The following is a 21,920-nucleotide window of genomic DNA, read 5'->3' as shown; positions in this document are numbered from 1 at the left end:
GGGCCACAGGAGCACCGTAACCCCATCCTCCAAGGAACCTTGAGGAGGAATGAACCGCAAAAGACAGAGCCACCAATCAAGAGCAAAGAAGGCACTCTCAGGAGACACAGCCCCCACCGGGAGGAGAGTACCGTAGACCAACCCAAGGGTCCTCGCAGAACAGGGAGGCGGGTAGGTCGAGAAGGAATCTGTGGCTAGAATCTTCTCTACCAGATACATCGTTATCGAAGGTAAGTAACTCGTTCATCTGATAGAGACTACTAGCCGCAGATGCCTTCACGTAGAATAGATACACTAGCAATACCCACGGAGGAGGAACTGCGAAAGGACTCCACCAGCCTGGACAGAACAGAAGGTCCCACAGGGGACCAGATCTGCAGGCCAGAAGTGAAAACTTCATGCCCACAGACCCCAGAGGGTGTAGGGGCAAGGCTAGGGAGGCCAAAGCATCTCACTCCCTTACAAGGCAACAGAGCTTTTATCCAATGCCAAGACAGGACGAGGAGGAGGAAGAGGATGAAGAAGAAGCCAAGAGGGCCCAAGGAAATGAGGGAAAGGAAGGCGAGCCTCCTCCAGATGGAAGGCAACAGGTCCGCCAGAAGAGCGCCAACAGTCAGAAGCTGCCAGAAGCAAGAACAGCCCGGGTCTCAAGAAGGACCGGGCAGGACAAGCCTGACAAGGGAGCACTCAGAATCACCCCAGCCCTCAGAACAGGAGCAAGAGGGGAGAAAATGCCAGGCCACACTACTACGAGAGGACACGCGCACAACCTCAGAAGCAAAGCAACATACAGGAACGCCATGGAGAACTAGCACCAGACGGCGACCAGAACTCCCTAGCAGAGCGCAAACTATATAACATCTACCACTACCCCACATAGGGTACGTTAAGTCCCATACATGGGAACCCTCTTTGGAAGAACTTCCGCAGCAGAGGAAAAAATAAAAGGGCCACAGGGAAAAACACACCCACAAAAGGCTTGACAAGCAGCGCAAGAAAGCAGAAGGCCTAATCTCAGGTCAAAGTCTGTGCAACAACTCCAGCAAAACACACACATAGGCACAAAGGGCCGTCCAGCAGCCAACAATGCCAAAGTCACAAAGGAGGACTCAATGGCCAGAAAACACTCCACAGTCCGAACAAGCGGCATAAGAAGGCCCAGAACCAGCCCAACTCAGCAGTCACTGAGGAGGGGAAGGAGGAGGAGGAGGAAAGAGCCCTGCCAGGAACCTTTGGATGGCGGAGTCAGCCGGGGCATGGAACAACAGGCTACCGTCAAATGGAAGATCAATGAGCCGCTCCTGAATATTTTCAGGGAACACGCCGTCCTGAAGCCAAGCACGGGGACGGAGGACGACTGAGGAAGCCATGGCCCGGCCCAGCACCTCCGAGATGTCCAGAGCGGAGCGGAGAATAAACGCCACTAGCTCCCGGCCTTCCACAGCATGATGCCATAAGTCCACCTAGACCGTCTCCTGGGAGGCTGAGGATCCCAGAGACTCAGCCGAGTCCCACAAACAAGAGGAGGCCCTAGCCAAAACACAGGTGTTAAGGGCCCGCAGAGCAGTGCTGGTTGAGACGAACATGTTGCTCCCCCAAGAGTCCAGTCAGTGGGCCTCCCGGGACGGCGGAGTCAACAGTGGCAGCAGGGAGGGAAACGCGGTCCACAAAAGCAGACTGGCAGCAGAGGGGTGGGGGGAAAGGCATGCCGGGTCACGCAGCACTGGAAGATGCCAGTGCAGAAGGTGCTGAGGCACCGAATCCCCTGAGGCGGGACGCTTCCAAACCCCCGTCAGGGAAGAAAGGAGCGAACCCTCGAAGGGAAGTAAGACCTCCATCCCACCAGAGCCCTGGTGGAGAACCTCCAAGAGATGGTCCGCCGGAAAGTGAGCAACCAGGTCAGCCATGCGCAGAATGCCCACGGCAGTAGACACTGCGTGAGCAAAGGCTGCACCCACCTCCGTAGGGCCCTGCGATGGATAAAGCAGCTCCTCCGTGGGCGACTGCTGCAAACTAAGGCGGCCGTCCCCGAAGTCAAGCGGGACGGCAATGGCAAGAACTGGAAGTCAGAGGGAACCTCCAGCGAACACCTCTGCCTCAGAAAGGGCGGGGAGCCGCCCTTCGACGACGCAGGTGAAAAAGAAACCACACGGCGACCTGTCTCCGGGGAGGACGACGCTAGTATACAGCCTGCCTCCGGAGAAGGAGCGTCCGAAGACAAATCCGCAGCAAGACCCCTGCGCGGAGCCGTAAAGTCCGCCACCTGAGGCAGGATGTCAACACTATCCGGCGTCGGCGGACAGGGTCCCTCCAAGTTACACCGCAGCAGGGACCCGGAGCTAAACCGGTTCCAGGGAGGCGCTGGAATTACGCCGACTCGACCTCCGCCGAGGCAGCCGCCCGTGTGGAGGAACGAGGAGGGCCTGGGGAGTGGCACGAAGCCCTCCGCCAGCCGCGGCCCAGAATGTAGCAGAGGTCGCCCGGCAACCCATGGGGCGGCGTCAGGGACTATTTCACCTCTGACTCGCCCTCCGACAAGGCAGCCGCCTGTGGGGAGGGGCGGGAAGGGCCCGGGGAGGGACGAGGAGTCCCCACCCAGCCACCGAACACTGTGGCTAAGCACGGTCCTGCCGGTGCTGTAGCGGCGTCACCTCGGCCTTGGACAGGACCACCTTGTCAAAGGACCGAGAGGGATGCGGCCCGAGCCCCAGAGACCTTCCGCGACACCACAGGGACCCCCGCGGGAGTTTGCGGCAAGGCAGAAGCGCGTTGGTCTGAAGGAGGGACCCCCGAGGGTCCGCACCTCAACAGTACCACATCCTCCACGCCTGGATCAGAGCCAGTCGGCACTGGGTGGCGCTGCGGAGGGTCCTGCGCAAGGCAAGGGATCCGCTGATGCCCCAGGAAGAGAAGTAGGAGGAGACGCCAGCACGGCCTGTAAAGCCGCCGCGTATGTCTCCATTTGGACTCTCGACGCCCCAACACCGCGAAACGGTGGATAGGACAACACGCGGGGCCGCATCACCCGCAGAGAGCCCACGCCCCCGGCAGGCCAGAAACCAGCCCCCGGGGACAAACTGCAACACTTACCCACTGGGGAGCGACGCTCACATGACATCGGAGAAGGGAGAGGACGAAGACCACGGCCGTATTTGAAACAGTCTGCCGAAGCTGATCGAGGGGAAGATGTCGACCTGGAGAGACGCGCCAAGAGAAGTTTCATCCGGCACTCCCGGCGTGAATTCAGCTTCAATTGTTGGCACGCCTCACAGTCAGTGGTGCCGTGATACTCTTCCAAACACCACATACAAATGAGGTGAGGGTCTGTCACCAACAGACGCCCACACGACGTACAAGTCTTGAAGCCCGAAGGCATTCGCACACTGTTCCACCAAAGAAAAGACAATGGGGAGAAAAAAGGGGTCCCCAAACAGGCCCGTACAAGGAATCGGATCAGTGTTGCACGCGGAAAAGGAAAAAACAGACATAGGCGTGCCGGGGTGGGTTTTATGTGACCTTGCTGACGTCACGTACGCAGACAACGCCTGGGCCGAGTCGCATAGTGTCGGATCCAGTCTCATGCCTGGGATAATTCTACGTGAAGGAATAGGCGGCTAGTACTCTCTATCAGATTAGTAATATAAAAACCTGTATTAATCAAACAGGCGCTAACAAGTCGCCAATAGATAAACTCCCAGGAAGCTGGCATTCACTGATGCAGACACACGCCCTCAGGGCATGAGTTGGACTCTCTGCTCCAATCCGCCCTTTAAGGTTTCGGCGACACTTAAAAGTATCGTCGCAGTGGAAGCCGTTTTTTCAACTTAGAACCATACATCTTAGAAATTATTATATTTTGTTCCACCAGAGAGGGTTGAGATATTTGATGTTCTGCATCCTTTTCATCCCAGATTCCCCCGTCTGAATACCTTGTTTGGCTGTTGCTGTATCTGCTACTAAACTAGTCCTATAAACTTGTATCAGTATTTTCTTGTACATTATGTCCTTTTATTGGACTCCATCAGCTCCTCTTTACTCTAGGTACATCCCACGACCTTTTTTACAGACATCCCCGCCCTGAGGAAGGTGAGACCTTCAATAGGTCGTTCACCAAAACGCGTGTTGGCACTGCATATAAAATCTTCTGTGGACCATACAAAAGTTACCTTACCTTCTCATTTGTCTTTTTCTATTTTCTAATTTTGAACAACATTCGAATGATATTTTTTATCGCAAAACTGAGATCCTTGTATACAAAAACAGCTTTATTTATGTAACAACTGTTTATGACAACTATGGTCCCCTGTATCAAACATTGCCTTTACCGCTGCTAGTATGAATGGATCCCTGAGTTTCTGGACAGATGAGAATGGGTGTTTATGAGTCTGTTGGTATGAATGTGAGAATGAATGGGTTTTTGGGATGTTATTTATTGAGTCTTTTGATTATATATAAAAATGTTTGACTTGATCATTTATACATTTTGATATGTTTTGAATGTATGACTTTTGCATGTCTGTTGAAATCTGGCAGTTTATCCATTGGCGACTTGTTAGCGCCTGTTTGATTAATACAGGTAGAGACATTTTGTTTTATTAATTTGTACTTCTTCCCCTGCAGCTCTATCTTTATCCAATGTCAGGGGCCCCTTCTGAGTGGGCTTACTGGGTAAGTAACATTATCCTTACTCATTACAAGTTTCCAGAACCAACTACTAGATGGCAGAGTGGTTCATGACCTGTCAATGTAGACTTGTTAGTGCCCGTTTTATTAATACAAGTAGAGACTTTTTGTATTATTAATTTGCACTTACCCAGTAAATATCTGTTCTTGGCTGTAGATTCACATGCTTTGCATACTCCTGCTATCTGGGTTTGGGTCCGGATGTTTGCAACTTGTTTTTCTTCTTAGAAGTCTTTCCAGTCACAAGGTAAGGGGACTCCTCTATGGTGATAGTGCGCATGGTCATCAACTCCACTGTTAGATTATTTTCCCGCAGAGGGCGAGTATGGAGTTAGTATGTGTAGAATAGAGATGTCCATGCGTATGTATGTAAACTTCGAACTGCAACAACTACAGAAGACCGGGGAGGCGGGTGGGCGCATGTGAATCTACAACTCTACATGCCAAGAACAGATGCTTACTGGGTAAGTAACATTATCCATTCGAAGCATGTGAGCTGTAGATCACATGCTTTTCATAGACTATACTTCAGTATACTCCCAAACCGGTGGCTAGCCTGAGGTTCTTGAAGTTGTTTAAAACAGTATGTTAAATACTGTCTGGCCTACATTAGCTTGTTGCCTCGATAACACATCTACACAATAGTGTTTGTTGAATGTGTGAGGTGTAGACCATGTTGCTGCCTTCCAGATGTCAGCTACTGGAATATTCCCCAAGAAGGCCATAGTAGCCCCTATTTTGCAAGTGGAATGCGCTCTAGAGGGCACTGACAAAGTTCTTTTTGCTTTCACATTACATGTCTGGATATGTTTCACGATCCATCTTGCAATGCCTAATTTAAAAATGGGATTGCCTTTGTGTGGTAGAGAAAAAGCAACAAAGAGCTGCTTTGTTTCGCAAAACTTTGTTCTTGCCACGTAATATAGTAGAGCTCTTCTAACAAAGTGTGTGTAGAGCTCATTCTGCAACAGAATCAGGTTGAGGAAAGAAAACAGGTACCTCAACTGATTGATTGATATGAAAGGCAGAAACTACTTTAGGGAGAAATTTAGGATTGGTTCAAAGAACCACTCTGTCTTTGTGAAGCTGAAAGAAGGGCTCTTGTAAAGTAAATGCCTGGAGTTCACTAACTCTCCTTAGCGACGTTATTGCTATGAGGAAATCAACCTTCCATGAGAGGAATTGTAAATGACACCTGTGCATTGGTTCAAATGGTGGACCCATCAGCCTTGTAAGGACTATGTTTAAGTAACATGCTGGCGCAGGTGGGACTCTTGGTGGTATCACTTTTTAATCCTTCCATAAAGGCTTTAATAACTGGTACTCTGAATAGAGATATGTGTTGTCTGTTTTGTAGTATGCAGCTACTGCTGTTAGGTGTAAGCAAATGGATGTGAAGGCTAGTCCAGATTGCTGTAAATGTAACTGATTATGTTTTGCAGTGAAGAATCAAGAGGAATGATATTGTTACAATAAATAACGGTTTCCATTTTGCTGCATAACATGCCACAGTAGTAGGCTTTCTAGCCTCTTTTGGCATATACATACAGTCTGGTGGTAATTGTAAATAATCAAACTCTTTAAGACTTCAGGAGCCAGATCGCCAGATTGAGTTCTATGTGATTTGGATGCCTGATTTCTCCATGACTGAGTCAGGAGACTGGAGGTGAGATGAAGCTTTTGGTGTGGAACTACTGACAGCTCCAGCAGAGCAGTGAACCAGAGTTGACGTGCCCATGTGGAAGCTATGAGAATCAGTGTGAGGGATATTTGCCTGAGCTTCCGAACTACCAGCGGAATGAGTGGGAGAGGCGGAAAGGCTTAAGCAAATATCCATGACATGTTCATCCATAGGGCATTGCCTTTGGACGGCAGGTGTTGGAACCTGGAGGCGAAGCTTGCGCATTTTATGCTGTGGAGAACAGGTCTTTGTGAACAAAACCCCATTCCTGAAAGTAGGGAAGGAGAACCGGAGGATGAAGTTCCCACTTGTGGATTTGCTGCTTCTGTCTGCTGAGAAGGTCTGCAATCTGATTGTTTATTCCTGGAAGATGCACTGCCAGGAGATACATTTTGTGGTGTATAGCCCATTTCCAAATGGCTTGTGCCAGGCATCACCGTTGGAGTGTGTGCCCCCTCCTGTTTTTGTATATAGTACATAGCTGTCATGTTGTCCATGCTGACTAGGACAGATTTGCCTACGAGGTGAATTTGAAAGGCTCTGAGCGCTAGAAACACTGCTAGTAGTGCTAGGTGATTTATATGGAGACTTTTTTGCATTAGACTCCACAACCCTTGGATTGTGTGAGTAAGCACCCCAAGCAGTGAGCGATGCGTCTGCTGTTAGCGTTGTCTGTGGAACAGGGTCGATGAAGTGCCGCCCTTTGGATAAATTGTGGGTTCCACCACTGCAGAAAGCAATGGGTGCGGCCATCTACCAACACTAGATCGGTTAATGGACCCTGGGACTGGTTCCACTGACTTGCTAAGCATTCTTGAAGGGGACGCAAGTGAAGTCGTGCATGGGGTACGATCATGATGCAAGACCCCATCGTTTCTAGCAGCTGCAAGTAGATTCTTGCTGGTAATGATTGGTTGGGAAGAAACTGAGTGAGAAGAGACTGAATACTGAGACTTCTGGCTGCATTGGGAGAGGCTAGAGCTCTGAATGTCTATGTTGGGTCTCAGGTAAGTCTGTGTGTTGGAAGGCTGTAGATAAGACTTCAACGCATTCACTGTAAACCCTAGTTGGTGTACTAGGTGAATTGTGGCTTCAGTGTGTTGGAGGCACTTTTTGTAAGTGCTGGCTTTGATGAGCCAGTCATCCAGGTATGGGAAGACATGGATGTGCTCTCTTCTCAGATGAGCTGCGACTACTGCCAAGCATTTGGTAAATACCCTAAAAGCAGTGGTGACTACAAACAGTAGTACTTTGAATTAGTAATGTTGATCCGCTATCACAAATCCGAGATATTTGAGATGAGCGGGTGTAGGAAGGTGGATACCTGACTATGGTTACCCCAGATTGTTTGCCTTGTGTTTAGCTGGTTTTCGACTTAGTTGGACTGGTTCCTTGCTAATCAGGGCCCCAGGCTATCTGCTCTCTCTGTAAAATGGATTCCATGTACCCTAGGTGCATAACTAAATTGGCTTGGGTCACCTTATCAGCCCCTGTACAGTGCACTATGGGTGCCCAGGGCATAGGTGCATCCAAGGCCTACCAGGGGCTGCAGCATAGCTTTTGCCACCCCTGGCTGGCTATCCAAAATTGACAACTGGCTGATCACTCAGCTGGGAAAGGTGTTGTAATCACCCCTTGCTTAGATATAGTATACCTATATCTAAACCTATCTGGACACATATATACCTATAAGTCACTCCTATGGCAGGCCTTAACAATCCTGGAGGCAGAGTGCTTGGTTTTATGTGAGATGGTGCTCTAGCATGAGCTGAGCCTGTCTGCAGCTGTCGGGACCAATTCCCTTAGCTGTTCCTGGATAATGCCATACAATATACTATTAAGTGCATTATAATCCATCGCGGTTACATGTTAACTTTGGTTTGACTTTATCAAAACATGTCGTGTAAGGTGTCATACGATTTGGAATACTATCCCCTCAACAGTCCTGTCGACGGGGATAGCATTCCACCCCTCTAGAGGGAGAAGACATGTTACTTTGCTAAAACACGGTGGATTTTAAAAGAGCCTCAGCATCACAAAATGGACGCTTCTGCCACAGACACAAGTCTGACCTCCTGCTGCTGACCGAAACTCAGCTGAGGAGGCCTGGACAAAGGCTTTCCTGTCGCGGGGAGGTGTCACACCACCCCAGACAGGAGATAGTGGATTGTAGCAGGGAGGTTTGAAAGAACCCAGACAGTGCCTGGGGAGCACAAGGCTTCCCCTTGCATAATCCGGTCAAACCGGTTCTGGGGCACACCAGCCCCAGTCCCAGCGCGACCCTGGACAAAGGGAAAGGGGTGTATCCACCCCCTTCCTGGGTCCCACCCATAGGACGGACCTAACAGGTAATCCAGCCCACCAGATTGGTATAAGAGTGGGAGCAATGCCCAAGCATTCAGATTATCCTGACTGAAACTTATGAAACGAAACTCTGGACCCTTCGACAGCCTACTCGACGTAGAAGTCTGAAGAATCTCCCTTGTGGTCAAGGAATGACCACCCTGTGCAAACAGGCACCATCCAGCACCTCGACGTTTGCTTTGTTGCAGTTCCCGCCGGAACTCGAGCAACAGAGTTCGACAAGACCAAGCGTGCCTGCCTTCTAACAGCCCGATCCACAGTCCCTGCAGAGCTGAGACCCGTGGAGGCGACCTGAAGCGTGGGGCCCGCCATCTTGGAAAGACTACGAGAAGCTGACCGTGCAGCCCACGAGTGACCCTCGAAGCTGTGCATTGGGTTTGAGATGCACAGCCCTGAGCCTCTCTTGCACCGAAGCTCACCCCTCCACACTCACCAAGTGCTGCGTGGGGCCCTTCTGCATCTTTTGGCTCAACGCGTTGGCCCGGTCATTTGCCAGTTGGCTTGTGGCCCCTCTGCCGACGAACTTTGAAATCTAACTTGTGAATCTGGTTGCTCCAGACTTGCACTCGCTCCTCTGAAAAGGAGCACCCGCTCTGACCCTCCTGATCCGAGTATTAAGCCATCTTCTAATCCTGTGTGGGTTGCGCTTGCCAAGGGTTGTTTGCTCCGATCCGGAAGCCGACAGCGAGAGCCTGCGTGGGACAGCTCATGATCCACTGCTGGACATCCTCGGTGCCCCAGAGACCACGTGGCAGCGGAGAGAAGCTTCACGACAGCGACCTGAAAGCGCCCGACATTGCCTGGTTCCTTCTGGTTCCACCCTGGTCACTGCTGAGTGACCCAGACTCTGTCCCTTCTGCTTTCAGATCATCTTTATCTTCGATCCACCCTTGGATCACACCGGACACTTCTCGTCTCGACGCCTGCAGCATCCTCAGCTCCAAGCACCATCAACCTGCGTGACGAAACCCGACACTACTTCCCACCTGTGCACCCGCTTCCTGTGGGTGAGGTAACTCAGCAACGCCGGTGTTCCCACACTGGTACACACCTCTAGTGTATGTGTCTAAAGTTTCATCCCTCTAGGTTAAACGGAAGTCTTCTTAAACAGTAACTTTATAACTTTTTCGCACCATTGACTTTACATTGGTGCATGCCTGTGCTTTAAGTGCTGCACCCGAATCCCGCGGGCTTTTCCCGACTTCCGCATTGCTAGTCCCGACTGCTCCCAGCGATTCCCTAGGCCCTAGGCCTAACCACTGTTCGATTGGTATCTCTTATACCACTTTCTTAATACATGGTTTGCGTGGCCCCTGGGCCTCATCCATAATTGTGCAACTTTAACTTTGTATGTTTAACTGTGCTTTTGTTTAAACGCTTGTGCCTCTAGACTCATAAAGAGTATAGAGGAGTATTCTAGTAATAAATACATATATTTTTATAATATATACTTGTGTGTTGTCCTTTCATTTGATATTACAGGGTTGTGATTGGTAAAACAGCTTGCTTAACTTGTGTAGATTTATTCTCACTCCCAGCGCCCGGCCAGTGACTAAAGCGGCGAGCTAGGCTGCGGATGCACACTCGCTGTGGCTGCTGCAATACTTTTTAAATGCTGATTTTAATAGCACGTTATTAAATTACTTTGTTCTGTGTAAGCGCGCACTCTTACCTTTACTTTACTTTGCCACGCTTGTGACCCCGTTCCGCCCCGGCTCTGTGCCGTTTGCGCGGAGGGTCAGTCAGAGGAGCGTCACTTCCTGTCTGCCTGCAACACCACTTCCGCCCTGCTTCCAGGCATCGCAGGTTAGCGGTCTAGTGTTGCCGAGCTTGTGTAGATTTATTCTCGCTCCCAGCGCCCGGCCAGTGACTAAAGCGGCGAGCTAGGCTGCGGATGCACACTCGCTGTGGCTGCTGCAATACTTTTTAAATGCTGATTTAAATGCTGATTTTAATAGCACATTATTAAATTACTTTGTTCTGTGTAAGCGCGCACTCTTACCTTTACTTTACTTTGCCACGCTCGTGACCCCGTTCCGCCCCGGCTCTGTGCCGTTTGCGCGGAGGGTCAGTCAGAGGAGCGTCACTTCCTGCCTGCAACACCACTTCCGCCCTGCTTCCAGGCATCGCAGGTTAGCGGTCTAGTGTTGCCGAGCTTGTGTAGATTTATTCTCGCTCCCAGCGCCCGGCCAGTGACTAAAGCGGCGAGCAAGGCTGCGGATGCACACTCGCTGTGGCTGCTGCAATACTTTTTAAATGCTGATTTAAATGATGATTTTAATAGCACATTATTAAATTACTTTGTTCTGTGTAAGCGCGCACTCTTACCTTTACTTTACTTTGCCACGCTCGTGACCCCGTTCCGCCCCGGCTCTGTGCCGTTTGCGCGGAGGGTCAGTCAGAGGAGCGTCACTTCCTGCCTGCCTGCAACACCACTTCCGCCCTGCTTCCAGGCATCGCAGGTTAGCGGTCTAGTGTTCCCTCTCATAGGTATAAAATGGCAGTATGGAGGAAGCGCAGCGGACGAGCGCAGCGGGAGCGCCAACTTCGCGCCAAAGTCGCGCACAGGTCAAGCCCGTCTGCGCCCGTCCGCGGCCGACCAGGCCCAGGGCCCGTCGTAATGCCCACTTTATTACATATTCCTCCACCGAGCTCCTTAATCTGAACCTCCCAAGGCCCACCTCTGATCGCGCCATCAGGGCCTCCCAACAATGCGGCATCTTGGTCCCCCCGGACATCCCTGTCCTTAATACTACCTCTTCCCTTGAACACCCTTCCTTCCCTTCTACCTCCACGTCCCCTTCACCTGTCCCTCTGAGGGTGCTGTATTTACATACTCGCTCCTTAGTTCGCCATCAGCTCGAAGTTTTCCAACTCTTGCATGATAGCTCCATCGACATCCTCCTTTTAACCGAAACGTGGTTAACCGAGGACTCAGGCCCTGACATTCTCGCCGCTGTTCCAGCAGGCTACTACATTATGCAAGCCAACCGACCTGCTGCCAAGACTGGTGGAGGGGTGGCGGCCATTATCCGCTCTGAATTAAAATTCTCGGAGCTGACGATGACCCCCATCCCCAAAACTGATTGTCTTACTGTAAAATTCTCCTCACCCAAATCCTCATTTCTCTGTGTTCTGGTCTACAGGCCCCCGGATCATATGCCTTTCTTCTCCCAGCTCTTTGGTGAATCCATCTCCCAGCTTTCGATCAATCATGCTAACATGATCATAGGAGATTTTAATTATTGGCCATCTGATACCCACGAAAGCCACCTCTCCGTGGAATTTACGGACCTGTTAGTAGGCATGAATTTCCACCAACATATTCATACCCCTACTCACTGCAAAGGTCACGTCCTGGACCAAGTGTGGACATCTAATCTTGATATCTCCCCTCCTTCCGTACTTCCCTGTCCCTGGTCTGATCATTTTTCTATTTCCTTCTCTCTTCATCTTCACATTCCCCGCCCACCTCCCCTTACCAAAAACCTATCTGCGCGCAACTGGAAGAAAGCCAATATAACTGATTTTCATGCTCTACTGGCTTCCTCTGTTCCAGCCCCTGCGATCTCGGTCAACGATCAAGCAGTCCACCTAGAAGAATGGCTGTTAACTGCCTGTGATAAAGTTGCTCCCTACAAAACCATCAAAGCTAAGCGCCCCCATGACGCTCAACGCTGGTTTTCTGATCAGCTTAAGACTGATAAACTTGCGCTGCGGCAGGCAGAGCGCCGCTGGAGACGCAATTGTGACCCTCAACTTAAATTGGTCTATGTAGATGCTTTAAACACTTACAAAAAAGCTATACTATCTGCCAAAACAGTCTACTTCTCTCAAAAAATCCTGGATTCTAATACCAAAGCCAAAGACATCTTTTCTATTGTTAATGAGCTTTCCCTGCCTGATAGGATTACCCCCCCAACCCCAACCTACCCAAACCTTATGCGATTCTCTGAATTCCTATTTCATAGATAAAATTTCCACCATCAAAGATAACATTACCCCCCTCATCACCTCTTCCTTTACCTCTCCCCCCTATGAATTCTAGCCGCCTGACTCAGCTCCCACCAATTTCTCAAAATGAATTCTCCGCACTTCTTCGCAAAGTCAGCTCTGGCTCACCCAATGACTGCTGCCCCCCTCAGATCCTTAGAGAAGCCTTTCTGGCATGCCCTGGCCCTCCATTAGCTTTGCTCAACAACTCTCTTGCTACTGGGGAGGTAGCCCGTTCCTTCAAACAGGCAGCTGTTATTCCCATTCTTAAAAAAACTAATGCTGACACCACCATTCTAAGCAATTACCGCCCTATTTCCCTCCTTCCCTACTTGGGCAAAATTCTTGAGACCTATGTCACTCGCTGCCTGAGTACCTTTATAGAGAATTCCTCCTTCCTGGATGACCAACAAGCTGGCTTTAGACCCCTCCACTCCACCGAGGCGGTCATAGTAGCAGTCATGGATGCCTTGAGGAAAGGTGCCGACAACAACATCTCCCAGGCCCTTGTCCTCTTGGACCTGTCGGCTGCATTTGACACGGTCGATCATACTATCCTGATCGACCGTGTCAACAATGCCGGCATCCAGGGGGTGGCCCTCGATTGGCTCAGATCCTTTCTGAGCCATCGTACTCAAGCAGTCCATCTATCTACCTTTTCTACGCCCTATTCACTCCTTACTTGCGGGGTCCCTCAGGGCTCCGCGCTCTCACCCTTATTGTTTAATTTGTACCTTCAGCCCCTTCTTGTTTCCCTCCGTAATACCCCGGTCACCATTTTCAACTACGCAGATGATCTTCAGTTAATTTTTCCCATTGACCCCCTTCCTTCCTCTCGTTCCAACTTTCAATCCACCATGCTCAACATTGCTGAGTGGATGCTCCATAGTCAGCTAAAACTGAACCCTACAAAAACTGAGCTGGTACTAGTTGGGGGCTCCACTAATCCGTGGAATTCCACCTTTTGGCCCTCCTCTCTGGGGACTCCACCTAGCCCAGTTAGCACGGTGAAGAGTCTGGGGGTGATCATCTCTGAGGACCTCTCCATGAGGCCTCAAATCAACGCAGTTACCTCATCCTGCTTTTTCCATCTTAGGCGGATCCGCAAGATCAGTAGGTTCCTCACTAGAGATGCTCTGATTTTAGTCATCCTAGCATTGATCACTTCCAGACTCGACTATGCTAACACGTTGTATGCCGGAATTCCATCAATCCACCTCCACCGGCTGCAACTTGTCCAGAATCAGGCAGCCCGCCTGATCTTTCGCCAGCCAAAATACCAGCATGTCACTCCTCTTCTGCGTAGCCTCCACTGGCTCCCCATCACCAAACGCTGCATCTTTAAACTTGGCTGTGTCATCTTCAAAGCCCTATCTGATTCAGCCCCAGCATTCATTTCTTCCTGCCTGACACGGTACGTCCCCCATAGAGACCTCCGTTCTGCTACTCACAACCTCCTGGTTATCCCCAAAACCAGGCGGAAAAAGCACGGTGGCCTCAGCTTCTCTGCCATGGCACCCTCCACCTGGAATTCCCTTCCCACTGCACTCTGCCTCTGCCCCAATTACGATCACTTCCGTAAACTGCTGAAGACCTTCCTGTTTCAGTCAACACCCGAGTAATTCCTCCACCCCAGCTGCCGTTATGTCAAGAGCGCCATGAAACCGTTGGTGAACGTGCGCAGTACAAATATTTTTAACGTAACGTAACGTTAACACGACCTCTTGAGTTAAGCCTTTAAGGCTGCTTAGTCCATGCTACCATTAGGATAGCTTGTCTATAAGGTTGACTTACAACCAGACACCATAAGGGATTGTTTGGACTGATACAAGGTGGTTCCAGAATTGGAAACATCATATATCAGGCCAACTTCTCACAGCGGGGTCAATTTGAATGTTTAAATATGCGTCCTTTAAGTCTAGAGTAGACAAAGTCGGCCTGCTGTAAAAGTGGGAGCACTTGCTGAAGTGTCACCATGTAGCAATTTCTGACAGTAGGTAGTTTAGTTCTCTGAGGTCCAGAAAATGTCTCATTGAGCCGTCCTTTTTGGGAATTAGAAAATACAGGGAGTACACGTCTCGTCCTTAATATTTTAACGGTACAGGCTCTATGGCTCCTTTTAGCAAGAGAGACTGGGCTTCCTGTTTGAGCTTGAACGAGGTGGAATGTTTGGAGAATTGGTGGCAAGCTCCAGGCAATAACCATGTTGGATAATTCCTAACACCCATTTGTCTGTTGTTATAGATTGCCAAATGGGGAGGAATTGTAGAAGACGCCCCCGATAGGTGTTCAATGATTAAAAAATAGGTGAGAGGATCTGATCTCAGACGACCAACCTCCGCAGCAGCCAGTTTCCAGACAGTGTGCATCGCCAGGGAATCTGGAGAAAAGAGCCTATTAATTTAAGAGGGGTCTGAGGTAGAAGGATTACACTTTTCCTCCACTGTTGTAGTGACCAGCTGGGTCCCGACAGTCTCCTTGAAAGTGAATGCAGCATACTTAAGTGTCCCTTTTAACGGAAGGTAGGAACTGCATCAAGCGCCCAGACTTAGAAGTATCTCTACCAGGAAGTCGTCTTTTGCAGGGACGGTAGGGAAAGTCTACCTTGTAAAAGGATACTGTTTTTTCTATGGCACCTCCCCACCCTCCCTAGATATATAACTGATCGAGAAGCCCTACGTGGGACTGGCGTCAGGTCTGGTTACCCCTTAAAGGATATAAGTCCTAATCCTCCCACAGGTCCTCTGTGGGGTGACAGTAGAGTGGGGCATTATCTAGCGGGTTATAATGACGAGGGATGCCTGTGTATGAGGAGGATTGTAGAGACCTGCTGGAATATGTAGGGGGTAATTGTGGTGGAGGCAGATCGAGTGGATGGTGAATGTGTGGAGGGGCTAGTAGTAGCGTCCTTAAACTGTTTGGATTGTGGTTTGTGCTCTGCCGGAGCACCTGGCATGTACTCTTCTTTGAAAGCCAACCCTCCTCTTTCTAAGTAGAGGATTGCAGGAAGCTGGCTATGTATGTATGTATATATATATATATATATATATATATATATATATATATATATATATATAGGATGCCACTAGGTCGTTATACTGCGCACAGAGTCCATGGGTTCCCCAAAAGTGTACAGGGCTCAATGTAAAACCAAAAATGCTCTATGAGTGGTTTTGTGGGAGAGCAGCCTTAGGCCTAACACTGAGGAGTTTAAGACATTTATTGCACAACATTGACGCACAACTCAAAAAGGAGAACCACACCAATTTTAGAAAAATAAGCTTTGCATTTTATTTTAAGACCAAAATCTTTGAAATAGGGCAAGTACGTTTTCAAATATAAAGTTTCACTTAAAAAAAAAAAAAGAAATCGACACTTGAAACAATTTCTGCATAGTTAAAAGTGATCCTATGGGGAAAATAATATTGCAATTAAAAAGGTAAGTGTCTCACCTACAGTTCCAGTCTTTGGAACCAAAGGTCAGCAAGGGTCTGGGGACTACCAAACTTGCACCACCAGCGGCACAGTAGCGACCGGCTGCAGAGATCAAAATCAGAGTGCTGCTCAATACGTTTCAATGGAGACTGGGGCTACTGTAAGTCACAATGCTTGCAGGTCAGTAAATAGGTTGCAGGGACCAAGCTTTTGTGTTGCACGGGGGGCCACAAAACAGCAGCAAACATACACCACAAGGAGCACAGGGGCAGAAGGGTGCAATTTCAGCATCAGGCGTTTTCAATAAAGATTGTGTTTGACAAACAAGCTGCAGGCGTTGCACCCGAGGTTGCAGGAAGAAGACCAATAGCAGCAGAGGTAAGTAGAGATGTAGGGGTTCGTAGGGGCACCGTTTGCTCCTCTATCCAAAGCCTAGGGGCTTCGGATGCAGGGGAGCTTAGATGTCGGAGTCGTCTTACCGGAGCTGGTTGCAGTCAGGGGATGCCTCTGAATTCACACTGCAGGTGCTGTTGTGGAGGTCAGACACCACTGAACGCAAGGTCAGGGTTGCTGGGGAGACCTCACTGGCAGGTGAGCCACTCATCCTTGAGCGTGGGCTTCAGAGTGGACATGAGATGCGATCCACTTGGATTCAGAGTCTTTGTAGTTGGTTTCTTCGTGACAGGTCCACTGTCCACAGGAGATAGACGTCTTTATGGGGTAGCAGCCTTTTCAGGGTTTTTAGAGGCCACTGGCTGCAAGACAGGTTGCAGGGTAAACAAAGCTGGAGACAGGCCGTTAGTGCTGGAGCCAAGGCATTAGTAGTCTGCAGGGGTGTCTTCTTTCTTCTTAGGTCGTCGCAGATCTACTTACTAGCTCTGGGGGAGCCTCCTAAATAATAAATTTAGGGGGTGTTTAGGGGCGAGTAGGAAGTAGGGCCAATGGGCACCTTAATCCAACACTGGCATCAGTGTGGATTTATTGTGAGTAGTAGTTTGGTACCAAACACTCCTGTGTTCAAACAAGCCATTATGGTTCTGTGGAACTCGGGTTGTCTAGTTTCCAGCACATGTACTCTCTATGGCTTCCATGGCACTTACAACATTAAGGAATAGATCCAATTATTGTAGGGGTATATCTCATGCAGATATACCCACACCTGGGATATAGGGTACCCTGCCTTAGGGCTGGTAAGGCCTGCTAGAGGGGTGACATATCTTAGGCAGTGCTAGCTGGCATGGCACACTGAGTGTGTTGTGTCGAGTTTGATATTTTGTCTGCACGAGGCCATGCATGCTGCAGTGGCAGTCTGCAGGGCCTAGGTGAGAGGTCCCTAGAGGACACTCTTCAGTCCCAATGCCCATGGTTCCCAGGTACCTTTTACTAGAGGCTTACAGGGGACCTAAATGGCCAACTAGGGCATGGTTTTAGCAAAGAAGCACTGGAACAGGGGACCTAATTGGCAGGGACATTGTGCACTACAATCGAATCCACATCAAAACAAGGCTAACAGGGGGGATCTGTCAAAAGAGGCACTTTCTCACAAAGGCGGCAAACTGATGAAAATGCTTTTGTCTTTCATAGAATTCCTCCTGAAGTGGTTATAGAATCTGTCTCTTAGGAGTCTTTTGAACAAGAGGTGGAAGGCTGTCTAGGCCCAGTTAGTTACTGGATACTGGCGTTGCCTTCGGCCAGAGGCTGCTTACGGCACCGAACAGTATGCAGGTGCAGATGGGTCATTCTATTCTATTCTATTCTATACGGAATTTGTTAAGCGCACGGTCACCCAGGGGTTTCATGGCGCTGACGAAAGCAGATGGTAAGTGAAGGGGCAGATGGTATATAGCTCTAACCGTACGCTTGTTTGAATAGCCAGGTCTTCAAGGCTCGTCTGAACTCTCAACTTGGTGCAGCTCCGGATGGACAAGGGCAAAGAGTTCCAGGTCTTTGGGGCGAGATATGCGAAGCTGGATCCGCCGAGTCGTTTCTTTTTAAAAGTCGGCACCGTGAGGAGGGACAGATGGGTGGAGCGAAGCTCGCGGGTAGGTTGATGAACCTGGGGCTCTTTCCGTGAAGAGCCTTGAAGATTAGACAGCCTGTCTTAAAAGTGATCCGATGGGTGATGGGGAGCCAATGGAGGGAGGCCAACAGAGGTTTGGCTGACTTCCTGCGATTGCTCTTGAATATTAATCTGGCTGCTTGATTTTGAGCAATCTGCAGGCGTTTAGCGATGGTGAGGGGAAGGCCCAAGTAGGTAGAGTTGGAAAAATCCAACCGCGAGAGAACCAATGCGAGCACCACCTGGATGAGAGCAGAGTGGGTCAGCAGATGAGCGATTTTTTTAATCTTTCTTAACTGAAAGAAGCAGGAGGAGATCACAGTTCCGACCTGGGTCTTCAGTGATAGATCGGCGCTAAGAGTGACCCCAAGACTCTTGGCTGACTGGGAGGGGGATGGAGGTGTACCCAGCGAGGGTGGCCAAAAATGGGGCCCCCAACTGAGTGCACTGTTGCCAGGAAGTACTAACTCAGTCTTTCCTGGGTTCAATTTAAGGTGGTTCCGATCCATCCAGCTCTGGATGTGCAGCATGGTCTTATGAAATTCCTCGACAGAGTCCGGGGAGTTGAGGGGAAATACCAGCTGCAAATCGTCTGCATAGTTGAATATGATGACCTTTCTATCTTTCAGGGAGTGCAATAGAGGTTTGAGATAAAGATTAAAAAGGAGGGGGGACAGTGAGGAGCCCTGTGGGACACCGCAGGTGGTAGGGAGTGTGGGGGCTGTGAAATTCTCCAGTTTCACAGCTTGGGATCTGTTCGTCAGGAATGACTTTATCCAAGAGAGAGCCGCGCCGCTGAGGGCGGCTTGTTCGACACGGTGTAATAGTATGGTGTGGTCCACCGTGTCGAACGCGGCCGATAGATCAAGCAGCACGAGGGCCTGATGGATTCCACTATCGGCATTGGTCCTTAGGGTGTTCTGCACGGCGAGGATCACCGCCTCGGTGGAGTGTGCCTGGCGGAATCCCGCTTGGTTGGGTTCCAAATAATCAGATGATTCGATGAAGTTGGATAAGCAACTGGTTACGTGAGTTTCCAGTAGCTTGGCACCATATGGGAGAAGGGAAATGGGGCGGTAGTTAGAGAGGTTGGAGGGATCAGCACCTGGTTTCTTGATAAGAGGGACCAGGGTGGCATTTTTGAAGGAATCAGGTACTATTCCTCGTGATAGGGAAGTGTTCAGAATAGGGAGTATGCCCTGGGGGAAAGCAGCATAGACTTCTTTTAGAATGTGCGGGGGGCAGGGGTCGTTGGGTGAACCCGATTTTACTCGGTTCATTAGCTCCAGTAATTTGGGTGGTTCGATGGGGGGGGATATCCTGAAGAGTGTTAGGGTTTCTACAGATATCCGAGTCGTCTGTTACAGCATGGTTGGTTTGGATGCTGTTTTTTATGATGTCAATTTTCTCCTTGAAGAAGTCGTTAAGCAGGTTGCACATTGCCTGTGAGGCAGGTTGAGAGGGAGAGGTTCTGGAGTCATTGCATAGGTCGTTGACGACTCTGAAGATTTCTCGAGATTTGTTTTTGGCGTTAGAAATTTTATCAGAGAAGAAGGAGGCTTTAGCAGATAGGAGGGAGTCGTTGTAATTTTTGCGGGCTGTCTTGTATAGTGCTCTATCTGTGGCGTGGTAGTCGTGTCTCCACTTCCTCTCCAGTTGACGAAGTTCTAGTTTCTGCTTTTTTAGGTCAGCCGAAAACCATTCGTGGGCGTCCATACGACGGGCGCGGGAGAACTTGGTAAGGGGAGCATGTACATTGCATGCAGAGGAGAGCCATTCGGTATGTGCTTTGTCCATCAGATTGATGTCTGAGCCCTGGGTAGGGATGGAGTTGGTCAGGGTGGAGAGGAAATCTTGGAGATTTAGGGATCTCCATTTCCTGACTAACCCTCCCAGGGGTGCTTGGTTGTTAAGGTGACCCTGAATAGTGATAGAGAATTGCAGTAAGTGGTGGTCAGACCATATGCATGGAGAGGCCGTGGGACAAGAGGTGGGGATATTGCGAGACCAGATGTGGTCTAGGATATGTCCTTTTTCATGGGTGGGGATCAAGACATGTTGGTGGAGGTTTAAATTGGAGAGGAGTTCGAAAAGTTCTGTGGCATGAGGCCCAGCTTCCGGGTTGTTGTACCAATAATTGAAATCCCCTATGACCATGACCTTGTCGTAGTCGACGACTAGACCTGCTATTTGCTCAGACAGGGAAGCAGGGAAGGAGGGCATAGATGAGGGTGGCCGGTAAATCAATGCTAGCACCATGGTGCCAGTCTCAGTGTCGGATTTGATGACTAGATTGTCCGTATCTGGTAGGTCTAGGGGAGGTAAGATGGTAAACCTGAGGTCTTTATGAATGATAGCGGCAACACCTCCTCCGGCTTTTCCTGATTTTCTATTTGCAGACAGGATGTAATAATCTGATGGTATAGCCGAAAGTATATCTGGCAGGGAGTCTGTAGTGAGCCATGTCTCAGTGACAAAAAGTATATCAGGGCTATCCGCTTTCAGGAGCAGGAATATATCTAGTTGGTGTTTGACCAGGGATCTGGTGTTAAGATAGAGACAGCGGAGGGTCCGGGAATTGGGTTTAGGGGGGGGCTTACTGTTTTTAGGGTTTGAAGAAGAAGTAGGGGCCGATTCCTGTGAGTGATGGTGAGAGAGAATGTTGCTTGCCTTAAGGCGGGCGAGAGTGATAGGGTCGAGGGATTGAGGGCAGGGTTATGGAGAGAGTGCAACTCTAGGGAGGAGTACCTAATAAATTCTTCATTATGCCTGGTCCCTGGGCCCGTCCAGGCGCGGACGGGCGCAGACGGGCTTGCCTTAGGCGCGCCTTCGGCGCGCAAACGGCGCTCCCGCTGCGCTCGTCCGCTGCGCTTCCTGCCATGGCACATGATGAGGCTGATGGAGGGGTCGTGGCCTCAAGGGGGCGTGGCTAGCGAGCACGCCTGCGATGGCGGCCGCTGAGTGAGAGCAAACAAACAATTACCACAGCAGCGCTCAATCGGCTGCGTGGTAGGAGGGCGATGAGAAGATTGGGTAAGCTTTTAAAAGTTCTCAAATCAACACGTTAAAAAAGCAGTTTATACAGTTTTCAATTTTACAATTTTAAAAAAGCGTACCTCCAGAACCCGGCTTTCCGCCTCAGGTCTGGGAATCTGGTTTCTGACAAGGTTTTGCGAGCGGCGCCTTATAACGGGGTAGGGGGCGTGGCTAGCGAGCACGCCTGCGATGGCGGCCGCTGAGTGAGAGCAAACAAACAATTACCACAGCAGCGCTCAATCGGCTGCGTGGTAGGAGGGCGATGAGAAGATTGGGTAAGCTTTTAAAAGTTCTCAAATCAACACGTTAAAAAAGCAGTTTATACAGTTTTCAATTTTACAATTTTAAAAAAGCGTACCTCCAGAACCCGGCTTTCCGCCTCAGGTCTGGGAATCTGGTTTCCATCCAGCTTGGAAGGCTGCATCAAGTTTTCAGTGATAGAAGATTGGATGAAATCGGTCTTGGTTGAATACAGATTCAGCTTTAATTACTTGTCACCGACCAGAATCCAAAGACTTTTGAGGCCATGTAGGTGGCAGTGCTTTGTGTCAAGGGCTGAATGTCCGACCACCTGAAAGGCAGTGCTCCACCTCAGTGTGTGGCCTTTCGTGAGGTTCATCATATTGCTGGGGCTCAGCCATACTCCTGGCCTTTGGCATCGACTTGGTT

The 21,920-nt window shown here is 49.8% G+C and overlaps 1 protein-coding gene across 4 annotated transcripts in view; it reads right to left on the bottom strand.

Moving 5' to 3' along the window:
• The window catches only part of KMT2D (lysine methyltransferase 2D), a 1,692,256-nt gene that overhangs the window by 1,024,581 nt on the left and 645,755 nt on the right, over nucleotides 1-21,920 (bottom strand). The window lies entirely within an intron of this gene.

This window comes from Lissotriton vulgaris, chromosome 1_1 (genome assembly GCF_964263255.1).
Source record: "Lissotriton vulgaris chromosome 1_1, aLisVul1.2, whole genome shotgun sequence".
NCBI lineage: Eukaryota > Metazoa > Chordata > Amphibia > Caudata > Salamandridae > Lissotriton > Lissotriton vulgaris.
The sequence above is the reverse complement of the archived record's forward strand: the minus strand, read 5'-3'. Positions and strand labels throughout refer to the sequence as shown.